Below are 12133 nucleotides of genomic sequence, written 5' to 3'. Positions count from 1 at the left end.
CTCCAATAACCCAGACTCAGGTCAGAGCTTTCTTGGGCCTGACTGGGTACTACAGAAAGTTTGTTAAGAACTATGGGTCCATTGTGACACCACTTAATAACTTGACCTCTAAGAAGATGCCAAAGAAAGTTCAGTGGACAGTAAGCTGTCAGAAGGCATTTGATGACCTGAAGCAGGCCATGTGCGCTGCACCTATTCTGAAAAGTCCAGACTACTCCAAAGAGTTCATTCTCCAGATAGATGCTTCTGAGTTGGATGTGGGAGCTGTTCTTTCACAACTGAATATAGATGGTCAAGACCAGCCCATTGGTTTTATTAGTAGAAGGCTGACCCCTAGAGAGAAACGTTGGTCAGCTATTGAGAGGGAGGCCTTTGCTGTGGTTTGGGCACTGAAGAAGCTGAGGCCATACCTGTTTGGCACTCACTTCAAAATTCAGACAGACCATAAGCCCCTCTTGTGGCTAAATCAGATGAAGGGTGAAAATCCCAAACTTCTTAGGTGGTCCATTTCCCTACAGGGGATGGATTTCACAGTGGAACATAGACCTGGGACTGACCATGCCAATGCAGATGGACTCTCCAGATATTTCCACTTAGAACATGAAGACTCAACTGGTCAAGGTTAGTTTAATGTCCCTAAGTTTGGGGGGGGGGGGGGGGTTGTGTAGGAGAGTAGGGTCTGCTTTCTATGTTCACCCCCACTTTTTGCTTTTGCTTCACTGGTTTTCGACTTAGATGTGGCTGTGGGCCTGCTAATCAGACCCACAGCCCAGCTGTTCTCTCTCTAAATTCCCACTATGTACTTTAGGTACATAACCCAATTGGTAAGGATCGCCTTCTAGGGCCCTGTACAGTGTACCTTAGGTACCCAGGGCATAGGTGTACCCTAGACCTACCAGGGCTGCAGCATGTATTATGCCACCCCTGGCTGGCCTTCCATTATGACACAACTGGCTGATCACTCAGCTGGGGCAAGGTTGTGTAATCACCCCTTGCTTAGGTGTAGTATCCCTATACCTACCTTAGATATAGACACATGGGTAACCTATCAGTCACTCCTATGGCAGGCCTTAACAATCCTGAAGGCAGAGTGCTTGGTAACATGTGAGATGGTGCTCTAGCATGAGCTGAGCCTGTCTGCAGCTTTCGAAACCATGTCCTTATAGCTGTTCTATGATATCGCCTACCATATACACTTAAAGTGCCTTATAATCCTTGCGGTTATGGTAACTATGGTTTGGCTTTATCAAAACATGTCGTGTAAGGTGTCTAACACTTTGGAATACTACCCCCACACCATTTCTGGCGGTGAGGATAGTATTCCTCCCTTCTAGAGGGAGAAGACATGTTGAAAACCTACTACCCGGTTAAAGTTAACCAGAGCCCCAGCATCACAAAATGGATGCTGCTGCCACAGACACAAGTCTGACCTCCTGCTGCTGGGAGTCCTTCCAGTGAGGGAGGCTTGGACAATAGGTTTCCTGCCTTGGGAGGTGCTAGCACCACCCTAGACAGGCCTTAGTGTATTGGGGCAGGGAGGGATGAATGAAACGAGACACTGCCTGGGGCACACAAGGTGTCCCATGCATAGTCCAGTTCAAACCGGTGCTGGGGCACTCCAGCCCCAGTCCTGGCGCTAAACCGGACAAAGGGAAGGGGGTGTAACCACCCCCCTCCCTGGTCCCACCCATAGGAGGGACCTAGCAGGTAACCCAGCCCCCCAGATTAGTATAAGAGTGGGAGCTGAGTCCCTAGGACTTTGGATTATCCTGATAACTGAAACTTGAACAGAAGCTCTGGAACTTCGACATTCGACTACGGAAGAAGACTGAAGAATCTCCCTTGTGGCCAAGGAGTAGCCACCCTGTGCAAACAGGCACCATCAAGTGACCTGCCGTTTGCTTTGCCCGAAGTTCTATGAGGAACCAACTGCGGAGCCCGACCAGTGCCTTGACTTCCAGACTTCTACGACCCTGATCCACATCCACAGCAATGCTGAGATCCATGGAGGGGACGAGAGACGTGGGACCGGCTACCTGGGAAAATTGGCTACTTGCTTCCAGCGCAGCTTCTGAGGCATCCTCAAAGTTGTGCTCTGGGGACTGAGAAGCCCCAATCACGAGCACCATCTACACCGAAGAGCAGCCCACCACACTCCACGAGTTCTGCGTGGGGCCCTTCTGCATTTTCCTGCTCGACGCGTCTGTCCGATTGCTTGCCCGTTGGCTAGTGACCTCTGCGACGACGAACCTTTGACTTTCCACCACTGGTTTGGCTCCTCCAGACTGGCCCTTGCTTCCCTGTGAAAGAGAAGCACCTCAGGCCTTCCTGGTCTGCAACAGAAGCGAATCCTTCATTCTGCGTGGGTTGCGCTTGCCAAGGCTTGTTGTGTCCTAACTCGACATCGACGCCGCCGACAGCAAGAGCCCTTGTGGGACAGCTCGCCTCCTGGTTCTGGTCATCCTCGACACCTCCTGGTACCCGTGGCTGCTACGACAAGCTTCCCCTCTTCACCTGCATCTTCACGACATCGCCTGGTTCCTTCCTGGTTCCTTCCCGGCTCCTGGCTGGTGACCTAGACTCTGTCCCCTCTGTTTGCAGGTATCCTTCTTCTTGATTCCATCCTTGGAATCCACCGGACACTCTTCACTGACTGCCTGTCAGCATCTTTTCTTCAGGCATCCATAGGAGTCGAAGACGAAACCCGACGCAAGTTCACACCTATGCACCCGCAGCCCGTGGGCTAGGTAACTTGAGTACTCCGGTGCTCACAAGGGTATTGACTATCCTAGTGTCTAGTTTCCAAGTCTCTAACTCCTAGTTCCTTCCGAAGTGTCCTAAAACTCTTGATTTCTAAATACTACTATTTCTATCGACTTTAACGCATTACGCGTGAGTGTTTCCACTCTGCACCTGAATCCCGTGGGCCTCCCACTGCCTAGCAACTGATAGGATAATGTAGCCCCAGCGATTCCCTAGGCCTAGGCCGAACCTGTGTTCGTGACAGTGGTTCTTATACCACTTACTTAGTATATGGTTTGCGTGGCCCCTAGGGCCTAACTGTATTACTTACCTGTGTGACTTATGTATGCTTAAATAAGACTGTGTTGTACTCACCTCGAATCTCATAAAGAGTGCCGAGGGTATTATGACTAGAATAAATACATTCTATTTTTATAATATATCTGTTGTGGTGTCCTTTCATTTGGTATTCAAGGGGTTGCAAATGGTATAACAGCTGGCTTCACATGCCATACAGAGTTTAGCCTAAGACTGCTCTTGTCCATGCTACCACTAGGATAGCTGGTCTATAAGGTTGACTTTAAAACCAATCACTATAAGGGTTGTTTGGACTGATACAAGGTGTGCACTAGAACTAGTGACATCATATATCAGGCCAACTTCTCACATTGGTGAGCAGCGGTTGGGATCTGAGCTTGCTGTTGTGATACCATTGCAATCTTGAGATATCAAATTGAAAGATCACAAGGATATTTGTAAGGTACATATAACATAGCTTATAAATACTTAAGTTCTACTGAAATTAGTTGTTGTAGGTTGAAGGGCCTAGCACACCCTGACTACAACTACTAGAGAGGTTTTAGTAGATACAACTAGTGTAGGTAGGTGCACACACCACACCCTCACTAGATCATGTCTCTGAGAGGAGATCAAGTTGATTCTCTCTCAGAAGGGGGATATCCTAGAAAGATACCCTCTAGATATGATACCCTAACTTTTCAGGAGATGAGACAATTGTGTACCTCCAGAAAGTTAAAACAGGGTTCAAACCCTACCCTCATTTGTCTAGTGGCGATCTTAGAAGAGTATGATGCTCAGAGAGCCTCCCAGGATGGTGCCTTAGGTACCAAAGAGGGTCTACCCTCCACAGAAGATTCCCCTCACAATACTGATCAAGAAGAGTCAGCAGGGACTTCGGAAGATGAGGTAGACAGCCAGGTCCAAGTTAGGAGACTTAGCCAGGCTAACTTAAGCCTATATGGGAGTCTGAATGGGGTCCCTCCATTCAGACCCTCAAGTGGACTTAACCAGAGAAGCAGGAGAGGAAGATCCCCTTCAAGGGAATCTATCCACTCCCATGTCTCTAATAGCTCCAATGCCTCTTCTCACAGGGGAATGACTTCTCCACAGAGAAAAGAGCCTCATGCCAGAATGAGGGAAGTTAATCTGAGGATTGAAAGGGAAGAACTTGCCCTTGCCAAAGAGAGACTTGCTCTGGCCAGAGAGCAAACGTTAAGTAGGCTAGGACCCACTGGTGGCAGCAATATCCCTAAGGATAGAGACAGGGCCTATGATAATAGAAACCTGAGCAAGATTGTCCCTCCCTACAAGTGTGGAGATGACATCTACAAATGGATAACTGCTTTGGAGAGGGCTTGCAAAGTACAGCAGGTACCCCAAAGTCAGTGGGCCGCTATCTTGTGGCTCTCCTTCTCTGAGAAAGGTAGAGACAAGCTCCTCACAGTTAGTGATGAGGATGCTGACAATTACACTGTCCTGAAGAGTGCTCTGATTGATGGGTTTGGCCTAACCACTGAACAATACAGGTTGTTGTTCAGGGATACCCAGAAGACACAGACTCAGGACTGGACTGACTTTGTAGATTGTGCCACTAAGGCTTTGGAAGGCTGGTTATTGGGTAGTAAGGTTGAGGCCTATACAGGATTGTATAATTTGATCATGAGAGAACAAATCCTTAACAACTGTCAAAACCAGCTGCTGCATCAACACTTGATTGACTCTGACCTAACTTCTCCCCAGGAATTGGGAAAGAAGGCAGATAGGTGGGTCAGGACTAGAGTTAAGCAGAAAAACCAGAACCAAGGCGGTGATCAGAAAAAGGCAGACCAGAAGGGTAATGAACACAAATCAAAAGACCAGAAGTCTTCACCAGGCCCCCAAAAGGCTCAGGGGGAGGGTGGTCCCAAAAAGGATAAAAAGAAAGATGGCCAAAAGAAACCTTGGTGTAACTATTGTAAGTCCAACTCCCATTGGTTTAGTGAATGCAGCAAAAAGGACAAGCCCCCAACCACCATTGCCCCTAAGGCAACTGTACCCCCTAGTCCAGCTGTAAGTGGTGGTTCCCAGCAAAAGGGTGTAATAGGGTTAACCCTGGGAACTGAAGTGGATTCTGGCCTAGTCAGAATACCCACTCAGGCTGTTCTGATCTGTGATGGGTACATAGCTTTGTCCTCTACTGTGGGTCCCAGTAACCTGGGCAAGTACAGACAGACTCCTTTGATCAACCAAAGAATGACTCAGGCCTACAGGGACACAGGTGCTAGTGTCACAATGGTGACACCTGCCTTTGTGGACCCTGGACAGATCATGCTAGGTGAGAATTACCTAGTGACCAACGCTAGCAATGCCACTACCTCCCATAGTGTGGCAATTGTTAACTTCTCCTGGGGAGGGGTAACTGGCCTCAAGAAAGTTGTGGTGAGTTCAGATCTTCCTGTAGAGTGTCTGTTGGGAAATGACCTTGAAACTTCAGTGTGGGCTGAAGTGGAGTATAGGACCCATGCAGAAATGCTGGGAATAGAGGCACATGTCCTTGCTGTGACCAGGTCACAGGCCAAAAAGTGCAACACTGAACAAGAGCTGGATCCTGGGACAATGGACCAGACACAACCCAAGAGAAAGTGCAGTAGGGTTAAGGCTGTGCCTTCCCCCCTGCCTCGGGTAGAGAGTCAGCCCTCACAGGAGGATGATTCTGAGAGCCCTGAAGGAACTGTCCTAGAAGAACTGGAACCTGACCAGGTTGAGTTTCTTGGGACAGGGGGACCTTCAAGGGCAGATCTGAGGCAGGCCCAATTAGACTGTCCTTCTCTTGAACCCCTCAGACAGCAGGCTGCTGTTGAGGCTGCAGGGAATGCTCAGGGTACCCATAGAGTGTATTGGGATGAAGGGCTGCTGTACTCAGAGGCTAGAGACCCCAATCCTGGTGCGTCCAGGAGGTTGGTCATACCACTGAGTTTCAGAGGCTTCCTTCTTACCTTGGCCCATGATATTCCCCTTGCAGGACACTTAGGCCAGAATAAGACCTGGGACAGACTTGTCCCTCACTTTCACTGGCCTCACATGTCAGAAGATACCAAGGAGTTTTGTCGCTCCTGTGTCACCTGCCAAACCAGTGGCAAATCAGGTGGCACCACAAATGCCCCCCTCATACCACTACCTGTGGTGGGGGTTCCCTTTGAGAGAGTGGGGATAGACATTGTAGGACCAATGGACCCCCAAACAGCATCTGGGCACAGATTCATACTGGTGATAGTGACCATGCCACCAGGTATCCAGAAGCTATACCCCTAAGGACCACAACAGCTCCTGTTGTGGCAAGGGCCCTACTTGGAGTATTCTCCAGAGTGGGTTTTCCAACGGAGGTCGTCTCTGACAGAGGTGCCAACTTCATGTCAGGATATTTAACTGCAATGTGGAAGGAGTGTGGTGTGAACTACAAATTCACTACACCCTATCACCCACAATGCAATGGGCTTGTGGAAAGATTCAACAAGACCCTAAAAGGGATGATAAAAGGTTTACCAGACAAGCTTAGGGGAAGATGGGACATCCTTTTACCCTGCCTTCTGTTTGCTTACAGAGAGGTCCCACAAAAGGGGGTTGGCTACAGCCCTTTTGAGCTTTTGTTTGGGCATCCTGTAAGGGGACCCCTGTGTCTAGTAAGGGAAGGATGGGAGAGACCTCTCAGACAACCCAAACTGGACATAGTGGATTATGTACTTGGCCTCCGCTCCAGGATGGCAGAGTATATGAAGAAGGCTTCTAAAAACCTTGAGGCAAGCCAAGAACCCCAAAAAGCTTGGCATGACCAAAAGGCTGTGCTGACTGTGTACCAGCCAGGACAGAAAGTGTGGGTGTTGGAGCCAGTGGCCCCAGCAGCACTCCAGGACAAATGGTCTGGACTCCACACTATTGTTGAACAGAATGGAGAAGTCACCTACTTGGTGGACCTTGGGACTCCCAGAAGCCCCCACAGGGTGCTTCATGTCAATAGGTTAAATGCATATTTGACAGGGCAGACATGGGCTTACTAATGGCTACAGATGAGGGGCAGGAGGAAGAGAGTGACCCTCTCCCAGACCTGCTGACTCAGAACCCTGATGATGGTTCAGTTGATGGTGTGGTCTTTTCTGACAGCCTCACTGACCATCAGCAACAGGACTGCAGACAAGTTCTACAGGCCTACAGACATATGTTCTCTCTGACCCCAAGTCAGACAAACTGGTGCACCCATGAGGTGGACACTGGTGACAGTCTGCCTGTGAAGAGTAAAATCTACAGGCAACCTGACCATGTCAGGGACTGCATAAAGATTGAGGTACAAAAGATGTTGGAGCTGGGAGTCATTGAACCTTCAGAGAGCCCTTGGGCTAGTCCTGTAGTTCTTGTGCCAAAACCTCACACCCAAGATAGTAAGAGAGAGATGAGGTTTTGCGTGGATTACAGAGGTCTCAATGCTGTCACTAGGACAGATGCCCACCCAATACCTAGGGCAGATGAGCTCATTGACAGATTGGCAGCTGCCAAGTTTTTGAGTACATTTGACCTGACAGCAGGCTACTGGCAAATTAGACTAGCTGAGAGTGCAAAGGCCAAAACTGCATTCTCAACCCCTGGAGGACATTATCAATTTGTGGTAATGCCCTTTGGCTTGAAGAATGCACCTGCCACTTTCCAAAGGTTGGTGAATCAAGACCTTACACGCCTGGATGACTACTGTGCAGCTTATCTTGATGATATTGCTGTCTTTAGCTCCACCTGGGAGGATCACCTGGTCCACCTGAGGAATGTTTTAGAGGCCCTGCAAAAGGCAGGCCTCAGTATCAAGGCCACAAAGTGCCAGATAGGGCAGAGCAAGGTTGTGTACCTGGGCCACCTAGTAGGTGGGGGTCAGGTTCAACCACTGGAGAGCAAGGTCCAGACTATAAAGATCTGGACTCCTCCAATTACCCAGACTCAGATCAGAGCTTTCTTGGGCCTGACTGGGTACTACAGAAAGTTTGTTAAGAACTATGGATCCATTGTGACACCACTTAATGACTTGACCTCTAAGAAGATGCCAAAGAAAGTTCAGTGGACAGTAAGCTGTCAGAAGGCATTTGATGACCTGAAGCAGGCCATGTGCACTGCACCTATTCTGAAAAGTCCAGACTACTCCAAAGAGTTCATTGTCCAGACAGATGCTTCTGAGTTGGGTGTGGGAGCAGTTCTTTCACAACTGAATATAGATGGTCAAGACCAGCCCATTGCTTTTATTAGTAGAAGGCTGACCCCTAGAGAGAAACGTTGGTCAGCTATTGAGAGGGAGGCCTTTGCTGTGGTTTGGGCCCTGAAGAAGCTGAGGCCATACCTGTTTGGCACTCACTTCAAAATTCAGACAGACCATAAGCCCCTCTTGTGGCTAAATCAGATGAAGGGTGAAAATCCCAAACTTCTTAGGTGGTCCATTTCCCTACAGGGGATGGACTTCACAGTGGAACATAGACCTGGGACTGACCATGCCAATGCAGCTGGACTCTCCAGATATTTCCACTTAGAACATGAAGACTCAACTGGTCAAGGTTAGTTTAATGTCCCAAAGTTTGGGGGGGGGGGTTGTGTAGGAGAGTAGGGTCTGCTTTCTATGTTCACCCCCACTTTTTGCTTTTTCTTCACTGGTTTTCGACTTAGATGTGGTTGTGGGCCTGCTAATCAGACCCACAGCCCAGCTGTTCTCTCTCTAAATTCACACTATGTACTTTAGGTACATAACCCAATTGATAAGGATCGCCTTCTAGGGCCCTGTACAGTGTACCTTAGGTACCCAGGGCATAGGTGTACCCTAGACCTACCAGGGGCTGCAGCATGTATTATGCCACCCCTGGCTGGCCTTCCTTTATGACACAACTGGCTGATCACTCAGCTGGGGCAAGGTTGTGTAATCACCCCTTGCTTAGGTGTAGTATCCCTATACCTACCTTATATATAGACACATGGGTAACCTATCAGTCATTCCTATGGCAGGCCTTAACAATCCTGAAGGCAGAGTGCTTGGTAACATGTGAGATGGTGCTCTAGCATGAGCTGAGCCTGTCTGCAGCTTTCGGAACCATGTCCTTATAGCAGTTTTATGACATCGCCTACCATATACTCTTAAAGTGCCTTATAATCCTCGCGGTTATGGTAACTATGGTTTGGCTTTATCAAAACATGTCATGTAAGGTGTCTAACACTTTGGAATACTACCCCACACCTTTTCTGGCGGTGAGGATAGTATTCCTCCCTTCTAGAGGGAGAAGACATGTTGAAGACCTACTACCCGGTTAAAGTTAACCAGAGCCCCAGCATCACAAAATGGATGCTGCTGCCACAGACACAAGTCTGACCTCCTGCTGCTGGGAGTCCTTCCAGCGAGGGAGGCTTGGACAATAGGTTTCCTGCCTTGGGAGGTGCTAGCACCACCCTAGACAGGCCTTAGTGTATTGGGGCAGGGAGGGATGAATGAAACGAGACACTGCCTGGGGCACACAAGGTGTCCCATGCATAGTCCAGTTCAAACCGGTGCTGGGGCACTCCAGCCCCAGTCCTGGCGCGAAACCGGACAAAGGGAAGGGGGTGTAACCATCCCCCTCCCTGGTTCCACCCATAGGAGGGACCTAGCAGGTAACCCAGCCCCCCAGATTAGTATAAGAGTGGGAGCTGAGTCCCTAGGACTTTGGATTATCCTGATAACTGAAACTTGAACAGAAACTCTGGACCTTCGACATTCGACTACGGAAGAAGACTGAAGAATCTCCCTTGTGGCCAAGGAGTGGTCACCCTGTGCAAACAGGCACCATGAAGCGACCTGCCATTTGCTTTGCCCGAAGTTCTATGAGGAACCGACTGCGGAGCCCAACCAGTGCCTTGACTTCCAGACTTCTCTGACCCTGATCCACATCCACAGCAAAGCTGAGATCCGTGGAGGGGACGAGAGACGTGGGACCGGCTACCTGGGAAAATTGGCCACTTGCTTCCAGAGCAGCTTCTGAGGCATCCTCGAAGTTGTGCTCTGGGGAGTGAGAAGCCTCAACCCCGAGCACCATCTGCACCGAAGAGCAGCCCTCCACTCTCAACGAGTTCTGCATGGGGCCCTTCTGCATTTTCCTGCTCAACGCATCTGTCCGGTTGCTTGCCCGTTGGCTAGTGACCTCTGCGACGACGAACCTTTGACTTTCCACCACTGGTTTGGCTCCTCCAGACTGGCCCTTGCTTCCCTGTGAAAGAGAAGCACCTCAGGCCTTCCTGGTCTGCAACAGAAGCGAATCCTTCATTCTGCGTGGGTTGCACTTGCCAAGGCTTGTTGCGTCCCAACTCGACATCGACGCAGCCGACAGCAAAAGCCCTTGTGGGACAGCTCGCCTCCTGGTTCTGGTCATCCTCGACGCCTCCTGGTACCCGTGGCTGCTGCGACAAGCTTCCCCTCTTCACCTGCATCTTCACAACATCGCCTGGTTCCTTCCTGGTTCCTTCCCGGCCCCTGGCTGGTGACCTAGACTCTGTCCCCTCTGCTTGCAGGTATCCTTCTTCTTGATTCCATCCTTGGAATCCACCAGACACTCTTCACTGAATGCCTGTCAGCATCTTTTCTTCAGGCATCCATAGGAGTCGACGACGAAACCCGACGCAAGTTCACACCTATGCACCCGCAGCCCGTGGGCTAGGTAACTTGAGTACTCCGGTGCTCACAAGGGTATTGACTATCCTAGTGTCTAGTTTCCAAGTCTCTAACTCCTAGTTTCTTCCGAAGTGTCCTAAAACTCTTGATTTCTAAATACTACTATTTCTATCGACTTTAACGCATTACGCGTGAGTGTTTCCACTCTGCACCTGAATCCCGTGGGCCTCCCACAACCTAGCAACTGATAGGATAGTGTAGCCCCAGTGATTCCCTAGACCTAGGCCTAACCTGTGTTCGTGACAGTGGTTCTTATACCACTTACTTAGTATATGGTTTGCGTGGCCCCTAGGGCCTAACTGTATTACTTACCTGTGTGAATTATGTATGCTTAAATAAGACTGTGTTGTACTCACCTCGAATCTCATAAAGAGTGCTGAGGGTATTTTGACTAGAATAAATACATTCTATTTTTATAATATAGCTGTTGTGGTGTCCTTTCATTTGGTATTCAAGGGGTTGCAAATGGTATAACAGCTGGCTTCACATGCCATACAGAGTTTAGCCTAAGACTGCTCTTGTCCATGCTACCACTAGGATAGCTGGTCTATAAGGTTGACATTACAACCAATCACCATAAGGGTTGTTTGGACTGATACAAGGTGTACACTAGAACTAGTGACATCATATATCAGGCCAACTTCTCACACTAACTAGTTACGCGACCCCCAGCGGTCGGCGTCCAACTTCTTAGAGGGACAAAGGGTGTTCAGCCACACGAGATCGAGCAATAACAGGTCTGTGATGCCCTTAGATGTCCGGGGCTGCACGCGCGCTACACTGAACGGATCAGCATGTGTCTACCCTTCGCCGACAGGTGCGGGTAACCCGCTGAACCCCGTTCGTGATAGGGATTAGGGATCGCAATTATTTCCCATGAACGAGGAATTCCCAGTAAGTGCGGGTCATAAGCTTGCGTTGATTAAGTCCCTGCCCTTTGTACACACCGCCCGTCGCTACTACCGATTGGATGGTTTAGTGAGGTTCTCGGATCGGCCGCGCCGGGGTCGGCAACGGCCCTGGCGGAGCGCCGAGAAGACGATCAAACTTGACTATCTAGAGGAAGTAAAAGTCGTAACAAGGTTTCCGTAGGTGAACCTGTGGAAGGATCCTTAATGGCGGAGCGGCCCGAGCGACCGACGGCGCCAGCTCGAAGCCCTCTGCCCACCTCCTGCGAGCACGCACCGTAGGCACAGGGCCCGGCCCTGCCCTGACGTGCCCCGGCCGGTGGAGCGGTCCACAGCCGCATGGGGCACTCGGGTTTAGGAACGGGACTTCGGTGGGCCCCTTCCCCCCGGGTAAGGCCCAACTGACGCGCGAGGGACCGGGGACCGGGGGCGGCCCCCATCCCCTGTCCCTCTCCGAGACGGGACCCAAGCTCACCCGGCACAGAAC

The 12133-nt window shown here is 50.1% G+C and overlaps 1 protein-coding gene across 1 annotated transcript in view; it reads left to right on the top strand.

Annotated features, from left to right (window-relative positions):
* The window catches only part of FAM227B (family with sequence similarity 227 member B), a 3353280-nt gene that overhangs the window by 2084392 nt on the left and 1256755 nt on the right, over positions 1-12133 (top strand). The gene's annotated exons all lie outside the window — the stretch shown is intronic.

The sequence above is a fragment of the Triturus cristatus genome, chromosome 3_1 (assembly GCF_964204655.1).
Source record: "Triturus cristatus chromosome 3_1, aTriCri1.1, whole genome shotgun sequence".
Classification (NCBI taxonomy): domain Eukaryota; kingdom Metazoa; phylum Chordata; class Amphibia; order Caudata; family Salamandridae; genus Triturus; species Triturus cristatus.
Note: the sequence above shows the minus strand (reverse complement) of the source record. Positions and strands in the feature narration are given on the sequence as shown.